The 23,307-nt window shown below is 22.7% G+C and overlaps 4 pseudogenes; 2 read left to right on the forward strand and 2 right to left on the reverse strand.

Moving 5' to 3' along the window:
- Positions 1-969: 969 nt before the first annotated feature.
- Positions 970-2,609, forward strand: LOC123685828 (annotated as a pseudogene).
- A 367-nt stretch (positions 2,610-2,976) lies between these two features.
- LOC123685829 lies at positions 2,977-5,796 on the reverse strand (annotated as a pseudogene).
- A 12,019-nt stretch (positions 5,797-17,815) lies between these two features.
- LOC123685830 lies at positions 17,816-18,970 on the reverse strand (annotated as a pseudogene).
- Positions 18,971-21,306: 2,336 nt separating this feature from the next.
- Positions 21,307-22,946, forward strand: LOC123685831 (annotated as a pseudogene).
- Positions 22,947-23,307: the final 361 nt, after the last annotated feature.

The following is a 23,307-nucleotide window of genomic DNA, read 5'->3' on the forward strand; positions in this document are numbered from 1 at the left end:
CATTAGATTTGACTTATATTAATGTAAATTTATTTAGTTTTATTTTATATTTTATAATAATAATAGTATTTTTAGTTAAAATGCCGATATTTTTATTTCATTTATGATTGCCTAAAGCACATGTAGAAGCTTCAGTTGCTGGGTCTATAATATTAGCAGGAGTGATATTAAAGTTAGGAAGATATGGACTTATTCGATTTTTAACTATATTTTTATATCTAGGAGTTAAGGTTAATTTTTTTTTAATTAATTTATCTTTAATAGGAGGGATTTTAGTTTCTTTAAGTTGTTTACGTCAAAGAGATATAAAATCTTTAATTGCTTATTCTTCAGTTGTTCATATAGGACTTTTATTGTCAGGTTTATTAACATTTAATTCTTGAGGAATTACTGGATCTTTAATAATAATATTAGCTCATGGCTGTTGTTCTTCAGGATTATTTGTTTTAGTAAATATAAATTATGAACGTATTGTTAGTCGAAGTATTTTTATTAATAAAGGTTTAATTAATATTGTACCTTTTTTATCTTTATGGTGATTTTTGTTAGTAATTAGAAATATAGCTGCACCACCTTCTTTAAATTTGTTAAGAGAAATTTTGTTAATTAATAGTTTAATTAATTATTCTCATATTTGTATATTTATATTAATAATTATAACTTTTTTGAGAGCTTCTTATAGTTTGTATTTATATTCTTTTAGTCAACATGGAAAATTTTACAGAAGATTATATTTTTTTGAATTAATTTCTTATCGAGAATTAATTTTATTACTCATACATTGGGTTCCTTTAAATTTAATTTTATTGAAAAGAGATTTATTTTTCTTTTACTTAAATAGTTTATATAAAATATTGATTTGTGGAGTCAATGAAGTTACTTTAACTTTAAGTAATATCTTTTTGTGTAATTTTTTCTAGATTAATACTTAGGTTTTTTTTTTTTTTTTTTTGTTTTAGATTATTTTTACTTAATACAGGAAAGGTTTATTTTATTGAGTGAAGAATTTTTAATTTAAATTCAATAGAAGTAGAAATATTAATTCTTTTAGATTGAATATCTTTATTATTTGTTTCTTTTGTATTATTTATTTCTACTATAGTAATTTTTTATAGAAAATCTTATATATCTAAGGATTTATCTATTAATCGTTTTATTATACTAGTTTTTATATTTGTTCTATCTATATTATTAATAATTTTAAGTCCAAATTTAATTTCAATTTTATTGGGTTGAGATGGGTTAGGATTAGTTTCTTATTGTTTAGTAATTTATTATCAAAATGTAAAATCTTATTCAGCTGGTATATTAACAGCTTTATCTAATCGAGTAGGAGATGCAATATTAATAATTTCTATTGCTTGGATAATAAATTTTGGAAGATGAAATTTTATATTATATATTGATTATTATTATAGGGATAAAAGAATAATAATTGTAGGTTTGTTAATTATTATTGCTGCTTTAACTAAAAGTGCACAAATTCCTTTTTCAGCTTGATTACCAGCAGCTATAGCTGCTCCTACTCCTGTTTCAGCATTAGTACATTCTTCAACTTTAGTAACAGCAGGGGTTTATTTATTAATTCGATTTCATTTATTATTGGAAAACTATTCTTTTGTGTTAATATTCATTGGATTGATAACAATATTAATCTCAGGTTTAGCGGCTAATTTTGAATATGATTTAAAAAAAATTATTGCTTTATCAACTTTAAGTCAGTTAGGTTTAATAGTTACTATTTTAAGATTAGGTTTATATGAATTAGCTTTTTTTCATTTATTAATTCATGCTTTATTTAAAGCCTTATTATTTATATGTGCAGGTAATTTTATTCATTTAATAGGAGAATGTCAAGATATTCGTTTTATAGGAGGTTTAGTTTATAAAACTCCTATAACTGTAATATATTTTAATGTAAGAAATTTATCATTATGTGGTATTCCTTTTTTTTCTGGATTTTACTCAAAAGATTTAATTATAGAGGTTTATTCTATGACAAGATTAAATATTGTAATTTATTTAATTATATTAATTTCTTTAACATTAACAGTTTCTTATACAGTGCGTTTATTAAATTATTTAATATTTACAGATTATTGTGGTTTTAGAATAAATAGAACTGAAGAATTAAGAGATGAAATAGTTTATAGAATAGGATTTATATTTATTATTGTATTATTTTCAGGAACCGTTCTTATATGATTTATATTTAAGGATATCAATTTAGTTGTATTACCTTTTTTTATGAAAATTTTAATTTTAATTATAGTAATAATTGGGGTAATTATAGGTTTTGAGATTTCTTTATTAAAATTAAATTATAATTTAATTTTTTCTAATTTAATAAAAATTTTAATTTTTTTAGTATTAATATGGAATTTGCCTTATATTTCAACTTTTGGAATGAATTATTTTTTTATTAATTTAGGAATACTAAATTATAAATTTTTAGATCAGGGTTGATCAGAGTTCTTAGGAAGTCAGGGTTTATTTAAATTTTTTAAAAAAATTTCTGTTTTATTTCAGTATATTTTTAAAAATAGTTTAAAGATTTATATAATCATATTTTTAATTTGAATTATTTTGTTATTGATTTATATATTCTACTTAAATAGCTTAATAGAGCGCAATATTGAAGATATTGAGGTAAATTAAAATATTTTTTAAGTATTTATAAGAATTAATCTTTTTTTATAATGAAAATATAATGTTTTAGATAAACTATATAAATAGAAATATTAACAAATTGCTATATATTAAGTTAGAAGCTTAAATTTTTATATTTCTTTAATTGGAGAGTTTCTCATTGGAATCATTAACAGTGACTTACCTCTAGTTTGGTTTCAATTAAATAAGGAATTTAAATTCAAATTTTTAGGTCGAAACTAAAAGCAATATTTTGCTTCTTATTTAAGATAAACTGAAAAACAGTATTTTTTAAATGCAAATTAAATGTTAATTTAACTATTATCCTATAAAGATCAGTTTAAGGCTCCTTGTTTTCATTCATGGTATAAACCTAAAATTAAGATTGCTATGAATATAAAAAATATAATGCTAATAATTATAATATTAGAATATTTTATTCTATAAATAAAAGGGATAATAAGGGTAATTTCTACATCAAAAATTAAAAAAATTAAAGCGATTAAAAAAAAGTGAATTGAGAATGGTAGGCGTGCAGAATTTTTAGGGTCAAATCCGCATTCAAAGGGAGAACTTTTTTCTCGATCTTTAAATGTTTTTATTGAGATATAATTTGCAGTAATTATTAAAATTATTATAATTCTAAGAATTATTAAAATTAAAGATGAAATTAAGAATATTATCTATACTTTTAAAAGATTTTTTGATTGGAAATCAAATGTAATATTTATACTATATAGATATCTACCTCATCAATAAATAGATATATATAGGAATAGTCATACTACGTCTACAAAATGTCAATATCATGCTGCTGCTTCAAATCCAAAATGGTGATTGTTTCTAAAATGATTAAAGTTTAATCGAGTTAAACAAACTAAAAGAAAAATAGAACCAATAATAACATGTAAACCATGGAATCCTGTAGCTATAAAGAATGTTCTTCCATAAACTGAATCGGCTATAGAAAATGGGGCTTCTAAATATTCAATTCCTTGTAGTAAAGAAAAATATATTCCTAGAAAAACAGTAATAATTAATCTTTGAAATGTTTGATTAAAATTATTTTCTATTAATCTATGGTGGGCTCAAGTTACTCTTAGGCCTGATCTTAATAGAATAATAGTGTTTAATAATGGGATTTCATTAGGATTAAAGGTATTAATTCCTTTTGGAGGTCAAGCTATTCCTAGTTCGATAGAAGGAGATAATCTTATATGATAAAATCTTCAAAAAAAACTAACAAAGAAAAAAATCTCTGAGGTAATAAATAAAATTATTCCTCATCGTAAACCAAAAGATACTAAAAGAGTGTGGTTTCCTTGAAAGGTTCTTTCTCGAATTACATCTCGTCATCATTGAAATATAATTAGTAAAAGAATTATATTTCTTAAAATAAATAAATTAGAGTTAAAAAGATGGAATCATTTAATTATTCCTATTATTGCAGTTATAGCTCTAAAAGCTCCTAAAATTGGTCAAGGACTATAATCTACTAAATGAAATGGGTGATTTTTTATCATAATTATTTTCTCTAGAATAAAGAGTTCTAAGGATAGCAAAAACATAAGATTGAATTAAAGCTACTGCTGATTCTAATAAAATTAGTATAAATTGAATTATAATAATTAATAAAATAAGCAAATTTACTATAGGACCAGTGTTTCCTAAAAGAGTTAATAAAAGGTGTCCTGCAATTATATTAGCTGATAAACGAATAGCGAGAGTTCCAGGACGAATAATATTTCTAATTGTTTCAATACATACTATAAAAGGTATTAAAATAGAAGGAGTTCCTTGAGGCATTAGATGGGCAAATGAGTGATAAGTGTGGCTAATTCAACTATTTAATATAAATCTTAACCATAAAGGTAAAGCTAGGGATAGAGTAAAAATTATATGACTTGAGGCTGTAAAAATGTAAGGAAATAACCCTATTAAGTTATTAATTATAATGAAGTAAAATAATACAATAAATATTAAAGTATTATTTTTTTTTGTAATGATTTTGAATTCTTTATGTAGAGTAATTAATATATTTTGAATTAAAAAGTTAAATCGATTAGGAATTAGTCAGAATATAGAAGGAATAAATAAAAAACTAATAATTATTCTTAGTCAATTTAAAGGTAATATAAAATAAGATGAAGGATCAAAAGAAGAAAAAAGATTTATTATCATTTTCAAGAAAGTTTTTTATTTAATAATTTAAATTTTTTTAAAGGAGATTTTTTATGAGAATAAAATATTTTAATGTTTAAAATAATAAATAAAAGTGTTATAAAAATATATAAGGAAAACCAATCTATAGGTATAGTTTGAGGAATTAAAAATTATTCTGAGAATGATTTTAGTTTGACAAACTAATGTTATAGGTTAACTAAATTTTTCATTAGAAGTAGTCGTTAATTACTATAAAGTGGTTTAAGAGACCAATACTTATCTTTCAGTCATCTAATGAAAAATTTTCTACCCATTTAATGAAATTTTGGGGAGAAATTCTTTCAATAGAAATAGGTATAAATCTATGGTTTGCTCCACAAATTTCTGAACATTGACCAAAAAAAATTCCAGTTCGATTTAAATTAAATCTAAGTTGATTTAATCGTCCTGGGGAGGCATCGACTTTTACTCCTGTTGAAGGAACTGTTCAAGAATGAATTACGTCAGAAGATGAAGTTAGAATTCGAATATGAGAAAGATATGGTAAAATAGTTCGATTATCAACTTCTAGTAATCGAAAATTAAAAAGTTGATTATTATTAATTAAATATGAATCAAATTCAAGATTTTTAAAATCTGTATATTCATAGGTTCAATATCATTGATGACCAATAGTTTTAATAGTAACTAAAGGGTTACGGATTTCATCAATTAAGTAAATTAATTTTAAAGAAGGAAAAGCAATAAAAATTAAAGTTAATGCTGGTATGATAGTTCAAATTGTTTCAATATTGTGTCCTTCTAATATAAAACGATGGTTATAATTATTTAATGTTAGTCTCATTATGGTGTATGTTACAATACAAGTGATTATTATTAAGATCAAAAGGGCGTGATCATGAAAAAATCTTAATTGTTCCAGTAAATATGAAGCTCTGTCTAAAAATATATATGATTTTCAAGTCGCTATTTCTAAAAAAAGGTAAATCTTTATAATTGGGGTTTAAATCCAATGCACTAATCTGCCATATTAGAATTTTTGAGCTAAGATTGGTACTTCTGAATAAGAATGTTCATTAGGGGGAGAAAGTTGAAGTCATTCAATTAAAGAGGGTACATTAGAATTAAATTTTCTTAAACGTATTGAATAAAATCTTTCTCAAATAATTAAGATTATAAAGATTATTCTAAGAGAGGAAATTATAGATCCAATAGAAGAAATTTTATTTCATTTGTAATAAGCATCAGGATAATCAGAGTATCGTCGAGGTATTCCTCTTAGTCCTAAGAAGTGTTGAGGAAAAAATGTTAAGTTTACCCCAATAAATATAATTAAAAATTGGATTTGTAATAATTTATTGTTAAGATTGAATCCTGTAATTAAAGGGAATCAATGGATAAATCCTGCTATAATGGCAAATACAGCTCCTATAGATAAAACGTAATGGAAATGAGCTACAACATAATAGGTATCATGTAGAATAATATCTATGGAAGAGTTAGCTAAAATTACTCCTGTTAATCCACCAATTGTAAATAAAAATAAAAATCCCAGGGTTCATAAAATTGAAGGTGTATAGTAAAATTGTATTCCATGTAAAGTTGCTAATCAAGAAAAAATTTTAATTCCAGTGGGTACTGCAATAATTATAGTAGCTGAAGTAAAATAAGCTCGAGTATCAACATCTATTCCCACCGTAAATATGTGATGAGCTCATACTACAAATCCTAGAAGTCCAATAGCTAATATAGCATAAATTATTCCTAAAGAACCAAAGGCAATTTTTTTCCCTCTTTCTTGTGTAATAATATGGGAAATTATACCAAATCCTGGGAGAATTAAAATATAAACTTCAGGATGGCCAAAAAATCAAAATAAATGTTGGTATAAAATTGGGTCTCCCCCACCGGTTGGGTCAAAAAAAGAAGAATTTAAGTTTCGGTCAGTTAATAGTATAGTAATTGCTCCTGCAAGAACTGGTAGTGATAGTAATAAAAGAATTGCTGTAATAAGAACAGATCATACAAATAAAGGAGTTTTATCAAGTATTATACCAAATGGACGTATATTTATAATAGTTGAAATGAAATTTACTGCACCTAAAATTGAGGAAATTCCTGCTAAATGTAAACTAAAAATCACTAAATCTACTGAAGGCCCATTATGTGTTAAATTAGAAGAAAGAGGAGGGTAAACAGTTCATCCTGTTCCTGCCCCTATTTCTACGATTGTTCTTAAAATTAAAAGAGTTAAAGCAGGGGGTAAAAGTCAAAATCTTATGTTATTTAATCGTGGAAATGCTATATCAGGAGCTCCAATTATTAAAGGAACTAATCAATTTCCAAAACCCCCAATTATAATAGGTATTACTATAAAGAAAATTATAATGAAAGCATGAGCTGTAACAATTATATTATAAATTTGGTCGTTTCCAATTAATCTTCCTCTAGTTCCTAATTCTAACCGAATTAAAATACTTAACGATGTTCCTACTATTCCTGCCCATATTCCAAATAAAAAGTATAATGTTCCAATATCTTTATGATTAGTAGAAAATAATCATTTATTCGATAAAGTGGCTGAATTAAAGCGTTAAATTGTAAATTTAATTATGAGTTTTCTCCTTTATTAAGCCTTATATTCAATTATGATTATAAATTGCAAATTTATAGGTGAATATTATTCTAAGGCTTAGAATAATTCTATTTTTAACTTTGAAGGTTACTAGTTTATTTAACTTAAATCCTTAATAAATTCTAAAAATTACAGTAAAAATGATTAATCCGTAAATATTCACTCAATTTAAAAAAATTACATAGTAAGAGTTAATATAATTAAATTTTTTATTTTCATTTAATTTTATTATTAAAGATTGAAGTATTAAGCGTATATAAATATATATACAAATTAAAGTAATAAAAATTATTATAAAAGATAGAAAATAAAAGTGATTTTCAATTAAAGTTTTTAGAATTAGTCACTTAGGAAAAAATCCTAAAAAGGGGGGGATTCCTCCTAGAGAAAAGAAATTTAAAAAAAAATAGAATTTTAAAGTTTTATTGTAATTCATATTATTTATAAGATCTTTAATGTTAAAGATTTTATATTTATTAAAAATTAAGATTATATTTAAAGAAATAAAAGTATAAATTAAAAAGTATAATATTCATAAGGATTGATTTAATATTATTATTCTTAATATTCAACCAATATGGTTGATGGAAGATAAGGCAAGAATTTTTTTTAATCTGGTTTGGTTCCATGTTTTTACACTCCCTAAGGTTAAACATATCAAAATAATCAAAATAAAGAATAGGTTTAATTTAAAATTATATATAATTAAAATTATTGGGGCAATTTTTTGTCAAGTTATTAATAATAATGCATTAGCTCACCTTAGTCCTTCTAGGACTTCTGGGTATCAAAAGTGAAAAGGGGCTGCTCCTATTTTTATAAGGATAGCTCTGTTAAACAAAAATATAGAAGTAGGTATTAATTGCTCGATAGAATTGATTAAAATAAATGAATTTAAAAAAGAAAATAAAACTAGAATTGATGCAGAAACTTGAACTAAAAAATATTTCAAGGAGGATTCAGAAGAATACTTAAAATTATCTAAATTTATAATAGGAATAAAAGCTAAGAGGTTTAATTCTAAACCAATCCAGATATTAATTCATGAATAAGCAGAAATAGAAATAAGAGTTCCTCTTATTATTAAAATTAAAAATATTAATTTTATAGTTTTAATTATAAAGAAAAGGGGTATACCTTTATAAATGGGGTATGAACCCATCAGCTTCTTTAGCTTATCTTTATATTCTAGTATAAGATGTACAAGAGTTTTTGAAACTCTAAGAAATAATTTAATTTTATTGAATATAATTACAAAAAAAAATTAACAATTAAAAATTTAACTTATTAAGTTAAATTTAAAATTTAATATTTTAACCTTAAATAAAAACTTAAATTTTCATTTATTTAAGTGTACAAAAATTAATTCACAAAGTAAAAAATCCTATAAAATAGGATTATTTATATAAATATATTCGATAAATTTGAGTTGATTTTGGTCGTCCTACTTCAGGATCAATTTCAACATTCTAAACCAATCCTGAGGCTAAGTCCAACAATCAACACCAAATCCGATAAATTTGAGTTGATTTTGGTGCCCTACTTCAGGATCAATTTCAACATTCTAAACCAATCCTGAGACTAAGTCCAACAAACACCAAATCCGATAAATTTGAGTTGATTTTGGTCGTTCTACTTCAGGATCAATTTCAACATTCTAAACCAATCCTGAGACTAAGTCCAACAAACACCAAATCTGATAAATTTGAGTTGATTTTGGTCGTTCTACTTCAGGATCAATTTCAACATTCTAAACCAATCCTGAGGCTAAGTCCAACAAACACCAAATCCGATAAATTTGAGTTGATTTTGGTCGTTCTACTTCAGGATCAATTTCAACATTCTAAACCAATCCTGAGGCTAAGTCCAACAAACACCAAATCCGATAAATTTGAGTTGATTTTGGTCGTTCTACTTCAGGATCAATTTCAACATTCTAAACCAATCCTGAGACTAAGTCCAACAAACACCAAATCTGATAAATTTGAGTTGATTTTGGTCGTTCTACTTCAGGATCAATTTCAACATTCTAAACCAATCCTGAGGCTAAGTCCAACAAACACCAAATCCGATAAATTTGAGTTGATTTTGGTGCCCTACTTCAGGATCAATTTCAACATTCTAAACCAATCCTGAGACTAAGTCCAACAAACACCAAATCCGATAAATTTGAGTTGATTTTGGTCGTTCTACTTCAGGATCAATTTCAACATTCTAAACCAATCCTGAGGCTAAGTCCAACAAACACCAAATCCGATAAATTTGAGTTGATTTTGGTCGTTCTACTTCAGGATCAATTTCAACATTCTAAACCAATCCTGAGGCTAAGTCCAACAAACACCAAATCCGATAAATTTGAGTTGATTTTGGTGTCCTACTTCAGGATCAATTTCAACATTCTAAACCAATCCTGAGGCTAAGTCCAACAATCAATACCAAATCCGATAAATTTGAGTTGATTTTGGTGTCCTACTTCAGGATCAATTCCAACATTCTAAACCAATCCTGAGGCTAAGTCCAACAATCAATACTAAATCCGATAAATTTGAGTTGATTTTGGTGCCCTACTTCAGGATCAATTTCAACATTCTAAACCAATCCTGAGGCTAAGTCCAACAATCAATACCAAACCCGATAAATTTGAGTTGATTTTGGTGCCCTACTTCAGGATCAATTTCAACATTCTAAACCAATCCTGAGGCTAAGTCCAACAATCAATACCAAACCCGATAAATTTGAGTTGATTTTGGTCGTCCTACTTCAGGATCAATTTCAACATTCTAAACCAATCCTGAGGCTAAGTCCAACAATCAACACCAAATCCGATAAATTTGAGTTGATTTTGGTCGTCCTACTTCAGGATCAATTCCAATATTCTAAACCAATCCTGAGGCTAAGTCCAACAATCAACACCAAATCCGATAAATTTGAGTTGATTTTGGTGCCCTACTTCAGGATCAATTTCAACATTCTAAACCAATCCTGAGGCTAAGTCCAACAATCAACACCAAATCCGATAAATTTGAGTTGATTTTGGTGCCCTACTTCAGGATCAATTTCAACATTCTAAACCAATCCTGAGGCTAAGTCCAACAATCTACACCAAATCCGATAAATTTGAGTTGATTTTGGTGCCCTACTTCAGGATCAATTTCAACATTCTAAACCAATCCTGAGGCTAAGTCCAACAATCAGCACCAAATCCGATAAATTTGAGTTGATTTTGGTCGTCCTACTTCAGGATCAATTTCAACATTCTAAACCAATCCTGAGGTTAAGTCCAACAATCAACACCAAATCCGATAAATTTGAATTGATTTTGGTCGTCCTACTTCAGGATCGATTTCAACATTCTAAACCAATCCTGAGGCTAAGTCCAACAATCAACACCAAATCCGATAAATTTGAGTTGATTTTGGTGCCCTACTTCAGAATCAATTTCAACATTCTAAACCAATCCTGAGGCTAAGTCCAACAATCAATACTAAATCCGATAAATTTGAGTTGATTTTGGTGCCCTACTTCAGGATCAATTTCAACATTCTAAACCAATCCTGAGGTTAAGTCCAACAATGAACACCAAATCCGATAAATTTGAGTTGATTTTGGTCGTCCTACTTCAGGATCGATTTCAACATTCTAAACCAATCCTGAGGCTAAGTCCAACAATCAACACCAAATCCGATAAATTTGAGTTGATTTTGGTCGTTCTACTTCAGGATCAATTCCAACATCCTAAACTAATCCTGAGGCTAAGTCCAACAATCAACACCAAATCCGATAAATTTGAGTTGATTTTGGTCGTCCTACTTCAGTATCAATTTCAATATTCTAAACTAATCCTGAGGCTAAGTCCAACAATCAACGTTTAAGTTTTTAAAATTATTAGTTTTTGATTTTGAATAACTAAGAAACTGACTTTTAAATTTTTAAAATTTTTAAATATCACCTTATTAATAAATTTGTATAAGAATTCTATGGGGGGGGATCAATAGAATTCAATTTACAAAAATTTGAATAAATGGATTTATATTTAAAAATCAAAAAATTTTGTAATTAAAAATTATTCTTTCAATTTTATTTTCACAGAAAAGGTTTAAATTTTCTATAAAATAAATTTTCTGTTAGACTAGAAGAAGAATTTTTTCTAAAAGTTGATTTTTCTAACAAAATAGTTTGGAAAAAGAAATTTTATGATAAATCCTTTTTTCACATAAAAAATAATCGATCCCTGTAAAATTTTGTAATCCGAAGATTTTTTCCAAATTTCATCAAATTTCACGAAATTTGGCATTTTTTTCAAAAATTTCGGGGATGGAACTAGGGGTGGGTTGCACATGTTTCATCTCATCAAAATGATCCTTTCTTCAGGCGCCCTAATAGGAATTTCCTCATACATTGGTTTTTATATCCAAGTGTTATAATTGTTTTTTAGACAATAATGTCAATTTTAAAGATCAAATTTTTTGAAAAATTTCAAAAAAAAACGAAAAAAATGCAAAATTTTGCAATTTTTTGCATTTTTTGGGTCAAAATTTGGGCAAAAAAAAATGGCCTAAAATCGATACTTTATTAGCAGTATTAATTTAAATTTTGTCTTTTAATAGGGTTTTTCTCTTGGACCCTATGCCTTTTTAATTAAAGAATTTATTTATATATATCTATAATATTTAATAATTAATAATTACTTATTAATATATAATTATTTATATATAAGGGCGAAATATATCTTACATTGGATAGTACCATTAGTAATATTCTAGGTGCTAATTTTAATTAAATAGTTAAAATAAACATTTCTAAATATATAAAAACCGATTTAATATTGGTATCTTAAGGGATATATAATAGTACTCCCGAAAAAAAGAGAAAGAATATATAAAGTAAATCAGTATATAAAAACGACGGTGAATTTCGAGAATTTCTATATTAATAAATATTTTATATATTAATAATATTTATAATATATATATAAAGAGTATAAATTATTAATAATTAATTTAACATTAAAATATTAATATTTTATTTATATAAGAATTAAATTATAATTAATCTATAATTATTAATAATATATTAAAAATTATTAGTTATTAATAAAGTTAATTTTTAATGAAAAATTCAAAATTAATGGAAAAAAAAAAAAAAACCTAAGTATTAATGAATTAAATTATCATTAAGAAATATTATTTCTAAAGTATTATGGTATTTATCATGAAAATGAAGTTATTCTTATTTTAACTAAATCTATTAAAAATTACGTGAAAAATAGATTTAAAAAAATAAAATTAATAAAGATTTCATAAAAAATTTAAATTAAAATATCTAACAAAAAAATGTAATTTTAAAATATTTGGTTAAATTTGTCTATTTTTTGGTTGTCTCGAATAATTTTTAATTTATTGGATAAAAAGTGATCTTAAAGGGTAAAAAAATGATTTGTTAGTAAAATAAAGTTATTATGTCAATATTTTGATTTAAATTATAATTATTTTAAGTTTAATTATTACATAGTTAAAAAAATTATGTATAAAAATTTAGGATTTTCATAAAATTCGAGTAATTTTTGAAAATTTTATATAAATGCTTAAAAGGAAATCGCTCATAAAAAAAAAATCTATATTTTTTTGTTAGAAATTTAAATTTAAATAATTTTTAAAAATTGTGATATGGAAATTATCTAATAATTTTTTTTGAAAAAATTATTTGTTAGTGTAATAAAGTTATTTCGTTTAAAAATTTTGTGAAAAATTGTTAAAAATTTATCAAAATTTATGGATTTTTGAAAATTTTGATGATTAGGGGAGGAATTTTTTTTTTCATTTTTCATAAATTTGATTTTTATATAATTTTGAAAATTTTTAGAATAGGTTAATTTAAATATTTTAATAAAAATAGAAAATGTTTAGTTTCGGGGGGAACTAAATTAATAAATTTAAAATTTAATTTATTTTGAATTTTAAAAAATTTAATTTTTGATTATTTTATTTTATAATAAAATTATAATTTATTTTTTTAAAATTATTGTATTTATCAAGAATTTTTTAAATCCGATAATTTAAAATATTTTTGATATTTGGTAGGCTTCAGTTTATTACAAAATTTATTTTATTAAAATTAAATTTGAATAAAGCTATAACAGTCGGCAATAAGAATTGTTACAATTTAAATTGTTTAGTATTGGATTTAGTGAGTAGGGTAGCACTAAATTTAAGGGTATAACTTGTAAATCCTTGGGGGAAAATTTTTTAATTTAGAGTTAAAAAGTTTAAGGTTTGGTTATTATCTAAGGGGACGTTTTTGACGGGAGGAAGTTACAAAGATTTGTTAACATAAAGTTTTTATAATTATAATTTATTTTTTAAAATTTATTGTATTTATTAAGAATTTTTTAAATCCGATAATTTAAAATATTTTTGATATTTGGTAGGCTTCAGTTTATTACAAAATTTATTTTATTAAAATTAAATTTGAATAAAGCTATAACAGTCGGCAATAAGAATTGTTACAATTTAAATTGTTTAGTATTGGATTTAGTGAGTAGGGTAGCACTAAATTTAAGGGTATAACTTGTAAATCCTTGGGGGAAAATTTTTAATTTAGAGTTAAAAAGTTTAAGGTTTGGTTATTATCTAAGGGGACGTTTTTGACGGGAGGAAGTTACAAAGATTTGTTAACATAAAGTTTTTATAATTATAATTTATTTTTTAAAAATTATTGTATTTATTAAGAATTTTTTAAATCCGATAATTTAAAATATTTGGTAGGCTTCAGTTTATTACAAAATTTATTTTATTAAAATTAAATTTGAATAAAGCTATAACAGTCGGCAATAAGAATTGTTACAATTTAAATTGTTTAGTATTGGATTTAGTGAGTAGGGTAGCACTAAATTTAAGGGTATAACTTGTAAATCCTTGGGGGAAAATTTTTTAATTTAGAGTTAAAAAGTTTAAGGTTTGGTTATTATCTAATGGGACGTTTTTGACGGGAGGAAGTTACAAAGATTTGTTAACATAAAGTTTTTAAAATTATTAGTTTTAATAATTTAATTTTTTAAATTTAATTTAATTATTATTATTTCTAAATAAAGTTAATTTTTTTTTGTTTGAAATAAATTTTAACTAAATGTAGTCTTTTTTGGGTTTTAGTTAATTAGATATTTGATTATGGTATTAGATATATATATTCATTCAAGATTTATATGAATATTGTTTTAAATTTAATAAATTAGTAGTGTATATTTTTAATTATTAAAAAAATTTAGAATTAGTGATAAGATTTAGTATTTGCAATTTTTGTGCCAGCAGCAGCGGTTATACAAAAAATATAATATATATTTATTAGCTTTAATTAATAGAATTAAAAATTAAAAAAGAAATTTTAAGTTTTAAGGTGAAATTTTAATTTATTAATATTTTTAATTATGTTTTTATGAGGTTAAGAAATTATTATAATAAACTAGGATTAGATACCCTATTATTAATTAAGTAAATTATAAAGTTAAGTGATTAATAGTTAAGTTCTTTAAAGCTAAATGATTTGGCGGTATTTTTACTTTTCAGAGGAACCTGTTCTATAAACGATAATCCACGATTAAAATTACTTTAGTTAGAAACTTTTATATCGTCGTTGTTAAATATTTTTTTAGAAATTAATATTTAGATATTTTTTAAAAATTTAAATCAGATCAAGGTGAAGTTTATATTAAAGTAGAAATGGGTTACATTAAATTATATTTATGGATTTATATATTTTAAAAGTTTTATGAAATTGGATTTGATTGTAATTAAATATTTTTATTTTTAATGATTTAGTACTAAAATATGCACATATTGCCCGTCGCTTTCATCTAATATGGAATAAGTCGTAACATAGTAGATTTACTGGAAAGTGATTCTAGAATGTCAGTTTAGAGCTTGAATAAGCATCTTATTTACATTAAGAAGATAATTAATAATTTAAATTGAATTTTAAAATTTATTTAATTAATATATATATATATATATATATATATATATATATATATATATATATAATTTTATTAAATAATTAGTATTTTTATTAGATTAAGAAAAATTTTATTTTATGATAGATTAATAGTACTGAAAAGGAAAATTATATAAATTTATAAAAGAAACAATATTGTGTACCTTGTGTATCAGGGTTTATTAAAAATTTAATATTTATATATTTATCTCGAATTTAAAAGAGCTATATAGTTATAAATATTATTGTTTAATAAATATTTATAATAATTATATAGTAATGAAACGTTATTCGTTTTTAAATATATCTAGTTTTTTAAGAAAAGAATTTAATTCATTATAAAAATTATAAAAATTTAATTTTTAATTTTTTGAATTTTTATTTTAATAGTTTTAGGGATAAGCTTAAAATTAAATTATTATAATTAAATATTATAAATTAATAATTTATAGAATTAGAAATTTTTACTATTTGAAGTTTGTTAAAATTTGTTATTTAATTAAAAATATTTATATATTAATTTAATTTTTTTATTAAAGTAAATTTAATAATAAAAATTATATTGAAATAATGATAAAATTAGTATTAATTATTTTGTAAAAATATAAGTAATTACGAAAGGTATAATTAAGTAATTAGGCAAAAATATCTTTCACCTGTTTAATAAAAACATCTCTTTTTGATTATAATTTAAAGTAGGACCTGCCCACTGAATAAAATTTGAAGGGCCGCAGTATTTTGACTGTGCAAAGGTAGCATAATCATTAGTTTTTTAATTGAAAGCTTGTATGAATGGTTTGATGAGAAGATAACTTTCTAAATTTTATTATTTAAAAATTTTATTTTTAAGTTAAAAAGCTTAAATTTTTTTAAAAGACGAGAAGACCCTATAGAGTTTAATTTATAAAAGATTTTTAATTTAAAGAATTATAAAATTTAAAATTTTTATTAAATTTGTTTGGGGTGATAAAAAAATTAGATTAACTTTTTTAACTTTAACCATTAATTTATGAAAAATTGATCCATTTTTATGATTAAAAGAATAAATTACCTTAGGGATAACAGCGTTATTTTTTTTTAGAGTTCAAATCGAAAGAAAAGATTGCGACCTCGATGTTGGATTAAAGTTAAATTTAGGTGTAGAAGCTTAAAAATTTGGTCTGTTCGACCATTAAAACTTTACATGATCTGAGTTTAAACCGGTGTAAGCCAGGTTGGTTTCTATCTTTAATAATTTAATAAATTTTAGTACGAAAGGACCAAGTTTATGATTTAAAATTTTATAAATGAATAAAATTATTATTTTGGCAGATTAGTGCGTTAGATTTAGAATCTTTATAAGTATTTTATACAAATAATAATTGATATAATTTTAATTTTGATAATTTTTATTTTAATAATTATTTGTATTTTAGTTAGAGTAGCTTTTTTAACTTTATTAGAACGTAAGTTATTAGGGTATATTCAAATTCGAAAAGGTCCTAATAAAGTAGGTTTTTTAGGAATTTTACAGCCTTTTAGTGATGCAATTAAATTATTTAGAAAAGAAATAATTTTTCCTTATATGGCTAATATTTTAATTTATATTATATCACCAGTTTTTAATTTAATTTTAGCATTAATATTATGAATTAGAATACCTTTTTATTGTTATTTATTTAAGTTTAATTTTTCTGTATTGTTTTTTTTTGTAATTTCTAGTTTTAGTGTGTATACAATTATATTATCGGGTTGATCTTCAAATTCGATTTATTCTTTATTAGGAAGGCTTCGTTCAGTTGCTCAAGTAATTTCTTATGAAGTAAGAATATTTTTAATTTTATTATCATTTTTAGTGTTAATTATATCTTTAAATTTAATAGATTTTATTTTTTATCAAAAATATGTTTGATTTGTTATATTTAATTTTCCTCTAAGAATAATATGATTTATTTCAAGATTAGCTGAAACTAATCGAACTCCTTTTGATTTTTCTGAGGGTGAATCAGAGTTAGTTTCAGGATTTAACGTTGAATATAGAAGTTTTGGATTTGCTTTTATTTTTATGGCTGAATATTCTAATATTATTTTTATAAGAATAATAAGAAGGTTGATTTTTATAGGAGGAGATTTTTATTCTATTATATTTTTTTTAAAATTATTATTTTTTTCTTTTATATGAATTTGGGTTCGAGGGACTTTACCTCGTTATCGATATGATAAATTAATATATTTATCTTGAAAGGTTTTTTTGCCTGTTTCTTTGAATATACTTATATTAAATTTTAGATTAAGATTATTATTTATAGTATTAATTATATAGTTAATTAAATTTTGTATAAATCAATAGAAATTTAAATTCTTTCTTATATTTTCAAAATATATGCTTTTCAAGCTCATTGATTAATTAAATATTCATCAGTCTCAAATTTTATAAATAATTGAGTTTAATATAAAGTATATGAAATAGATTAAGGTAAAAATTTGTCCTATGAAAATAAAAGGATCTTCAACTGGTTTAGCTCCGATTCATGTTAAAATTATAACTGTAACGATAAAATTTCAAAATATAATTTTATTAATATAATAAAAGCTGTTTCTTTTTATTATTTTGAAATTAATAAAAGGTATAAAATAAAGAATAGCAATTGATATTACTAAAGCAATTACACCTCCAAGTTTATTGGGAATAGAGCGAAGAATTGCATAAGCAAATAAAAAATATCATTCTGGTTGAATATGAGGAGGGGTGGAAAGAGGATTAGCTGGGATAAAATTATCAGGATCTCTTAATATATAAGGATATAGAATAATAATATTTAAAATAAAAAATATTATAATGAGAAAACCTAAAATATCTTTAAAGGAGAAATATGGATGAAAACTAATTTTATCTAGATTAGAATTAGATCCTAAAGGATTACTAGAGCCAGAGTTATGTAAAAATAGTAAATGAATTATAATTAAAGCTGAAATAATGAAAGGTAAAATAAAATGAAATGAATAAAATCGGTTTAATGTAGCATTGTCAACAGCAAAACCTCCTCATAGTCAAATAACGATAGAATTTCCTAGGTAAGGGATTGCAGAAACTAAATTTGTAATTACAGTTGCTCCTCAAAAAGATATTTGCCCTCAGGGAAGAACATAACCTAAAAAGGCTGTAGCTATAGATATAAATAAAATAGTAGTTCCTGTCATTCAAGTTTCTGTAAGTTTGTAAGAACCAAAATATAAGCCTCGCCTAATATGTAAATATAAGCATATAAAAAATAAAGAGGCTCCATTTGCATGAATAGTTCGTATTAACCATCCTATATTTACGTCTCGACAAATATGAGTCACTCTATTAAAAGCTAAATCTACGTTTGCACAATAATGTATAGATAAAAATAATCCTGTAATAATTTGTATTATTAAACACAAGCCTAATAAAGATCCAAAATTCCATAAATATGAAATATTTCTAGGTGTAGGTAGATCGATTAAAGAGTTATTAATAATTTTCGTTAAAGAATTAATTTTTCGTATTGGTATTTTCATATTTAAATTGACGTAACGGTCCAAATTTTACTTTAGTAATTTTTACAACTGCAATTATTGAAATTAATAAATAAAAAATCAAAATTAAAAATATGTTAGAATTTGGGTAATTTAAAAATTTATTTAAATTTAAATAAAAATTTCTAATTAAATCTATTTTATGTAAAATTTCATTATTAATATTTTGATTTATTAAATATAGATTTATATTATTTATAAATATAGTAATTATAAATAAACTAATTATAATAAATATAATATATTTATTAAATTTAAATTTTTCATTAGAGGCAGTTCTTGTTATATAAATAAATAAAATTAGTAAACCTCCAATTATAATTAATATTAAAATATATGAAAATCAAAAGTTTGATCTTATTAATCCTATAATGATACAAGTTATAATTGTATAAGTTAAAATAAGTAGTCCTAAGGATAGGGGGTGGGTAAGAAAAATTGCCAAAAAATTTAAAAATGTTAAAATTAAGATTTCAGAGGGTAGTTTAATAAAAAATATTAATTTTGGAGATTAAAGATATATTTGTTTTCCTCTGATATTTTAAAAGATTAAATCTTAAAGCTGGTTTACAAGACCAGTATTTTTTTTAAATTATTAAAATATGGAAATAATTTTTTTAAGTATGTTTATTTTTAGAATTTTAAATTTTTTTATTAATCGAAAACATTTATTAATAACATTACTTAGATTAGAATTAGTAATTTTAACTTTATTTATAATAATATATTTTTATTTATCTTATTTTAGTTATGAATTTTATTTTGTAGTAGTTTTTTTAACTATAAGTGTTTGTGAAAGAGTTTTGGGATTATCTTTATTAGTGTCAATAATTCGTTCTTATGGAAATGATTATTTTAATTCATTAAATATTTTATGATAATATTAATAATATTAGTATTTATGATTCCTTTATGTTTTATAAATAAATTTTGATTAATTAAAAATTATTTAATTTTAATAAGAATTTGATTTTTTTCAAAAATTTCTTTTTTATTTTTTAGTTCATTAAATTTTTTTATAGGTATAGATTTTTTATCATATTTTTTGTTATTATTAAGGTTTTGAATTTCTTTTTTAATATTTATAGCTAGAGAAAAACTTTTTAATTTAAAAGATTTCAGTGAGTTATTTAGTATTTTATTATTATTATTATTGCTTTTTTTATTATTAACTTTTTCTTCTATAAATATATTTTTATTTTATATATTTTTTGAGGCTAGGTTAATTCCAATTTTGATTTTGATTTTAGGTTGAGGATATCAGCCTGAACGTATTCAAGCTGGAATATATATATTTTTTTATACAATTATAGCTTCTTTACCAATAATATTGTTTATTTTTATTTATTATTCAAAGTTTAAAACATTAGATTTGACTTATATTAATGTAAATTTATTTAGTTTTATTTTATATTTTATAATAATAATAGTATTTTTAGTTAAAATGCCGATATTTTTATTTCATTTATGATTGCCTAAAGCACATGTAGAAGCTTCAGTTGCTGGGTCTATAATATTAGCAGGAGTGATATTAAAGTTAGGAAGATATGGACTTATTCGATTTTTAACTATATTTATATATCTAGGAGTTAAGGTTAATTTTTTTTTAATTAATTTATCTTTAATAGGAGGGATTTTAGTTTCTTTAAGTTGTTTACGTCAAAGAGATATAAAATCTTTAATTGCTTATTCTTCAGTTGTTCATATAGGACTTTTATTGTCAGGTTTATTAACATTTAATTCTTGAGGAATTACTGGATCTTTAATAATAATATTAGCTCATGGCTGTTGTTCTTCAGGATTATTTGTTTTAGTAAATATAAATTATGAACGTATTGTTAGTCGAAGTATTTTTATTAATAAAGGTTTAATTAATATTGTACCTTCTTTATCTTTATGGTGATTTTTGTTAGTAATTAGAAATATAGCTGCACCACCTTCTTTAAATTTGTTAAGAGAAATTTTGTTAATTAATAGTTTAATTAATTATTCTCATATTTGTATATTTATATTAATAATTATAACTTTTTTGAGAGCTTCTTATAGTTTGTATTTATATTCTTTTAGTCAACATGGAAAATTTTACAGAAGATTATATTTTTTTGAATTAATTTCTTATCGAGAATTAATTTTATTACTCATACATTGGGTTCCTTTAAATTTAATTTTATTAAAAAGAGATTTATTTTTCTTTTACTTAAATAGTTTATATAAAATATTGATTTGTGGAGTCAATGAAGTTACTTTAACTTTAAGTAATATCTTTTTGTGTAATTTTTTCTAGATTAATACTTAGGTTTTTTTTTTTTTTTTTTTGTTTTAGATTATTTTTACTTAATACAGGAAAGGTTTATTTTATTGAGTGAAGAATTTTTAATTTAAATTCAATAGAAGTAGAAATATTAATTCTTTTAGATTGAATATCTTTATTATTTGTTTCTTTTGTTTTATTTATTTCTACCATAGTAATTTTTTATAGAAAATCTTATATATCTAAGGATTTATCTATTAATCGTTTTATTATACTAGTTTTTATATTTGTTCTATCTATATTATTAATAATTTCAAGTCCAAATTTAATTTCAATTTTATTGGGTTGAGATGGGTTAGGATTAGTTTCTTATTGTTTAGTAATTTATTATCAAAATGTAAAATCTTATTCAGCTGGTATATTAACAGCTTTATCTAATCGAGTAGGAGATGCAATATTAATAATTTCTATTGCTTGGATAATAAATTTTGGAAGATGAAATTTTATATTATATATTGATTATTATTATAGAGATAAAAGAATAATAATTGTAGGTTTGTTAATTATTATTGCTGCTTTAACTAAAAGTGCACAAATTCCTTTTTCAGCTTGATTACCAGCAGCTATAGCTGCTCCTACTCCTGTTTCAGCATTAGTACATTCTTCAACTTTAGTAACAGCAGGGGTTTATTTATTAATTCGATTTCATTTATTATTGGAAAATTATTCTTTTGTGTTAATATTCATTGGATTGATAACAATATTAATCTCAGGTTTAGCAGCTAATTTTGAATATGATTTAAAAAAAATTATTGCTTTATCAACTTTAAGTCAGTTAGGTTTAATAGTTACTATTTTAAGATTAGGTTTATATGAATTAGCTTTTTTTCATTTATTAATTCATGCTTTATTTAAAGCCTTATTATTTATATGTGCAGGTAATTTTATTCATTTAATAGGAGAATGTCAAGATATTCGTTTTATAGGAGGTTTAGTTTATAAAACTCCTATAACTGTAATATATTTTAATGTAAGAAATTTATCATTATGTGGTATTCCCTTTTTTTCTGGATTTTACTCAAAAGATTTAATTATAGAGGTTTATTCTATGATAAGATTAAATATTGTAATTTATTTAATTATATTAATTTCTTTAACATTAACAGTTTCTTATACAGTGCGTTTATTAAATTATTTGATATTTACAGATTATTGTGGGTTTAGAATAAATAGAACTGAAGAATTAAGAGATGAAATAGTTTATAGAATAGGATTTATATTTATTATTGTATTATTTTCAGGAACGGTTCTTATATGATTTATATTTAAGGATATCAATTTAGTTGTATTACCTTTTTTTATGAAAATTTTAATTTTAATTATAGTAATAATTGGGGTAATTATAGGTTTTGAGATTTCTTTATTAAAATTAAATTATAATTTAATTTTTTCTAATTTAATAAAAATTTTAATTTTTTTAGTATTAATATGGAATTTGCCTTATATTTCAACTTTTGGAATAAATTATTTTTTTATTAATTTAGGAATACTAAATTATAAATTTTTAGATCAGGGTTGATCAGAGTTCTTAGGAAGTCAGGGTTTATTTAAATTTTTTAAAAAAATTTCTGTTTTATTTCAGTATATTTTTAAAAATAGTTTAAAGATTTATATAATCATATTTTTAATTTGAATTATTTTGTTATTGATTTATATATTCTACTTAAATAGCTTAATAGAGCGCAATATTGAAGATATTGAGGTAAATTAAAATATTTTTTAAGTATTTATAAGAATTAATCTTTTTTTATAATGAAAATATAATGTTTTAGATAAACTATATAAATAGAAATATTAACAAATTGCTATATATTAAGTTAGAAGCTTAAATTTTTATATTTCTTTAAGTGGAGAGTTTCTCATTGGAATCATTAACAGTGACTTACCTCTAGTTTGGTTTCAATTAAATAAGGAATTTAAATTCAAATTTTTAGGTCGAAACTAAAAGCAATATTTTGCTTCTTATTTAAGATAAACTGAAAAACAGTATTTTTTAAATGCAAATTAAATGTTAATTTAACTA

Source organism: Harmonia axyridis, chromosome X, assembly GCF_914767665.1.
Source record: "Harmonia axyridis chromosome X, icHarAxyr1.1, whole genome shotgun sequence".
NCBI classification, from domain to species: domain Eukaryota; kingdom Metazoa; phylum Arthropoda; class Insecta; order Coleoptera; family Coccinellidae; genus Harmonia; species Harmonia axyridis.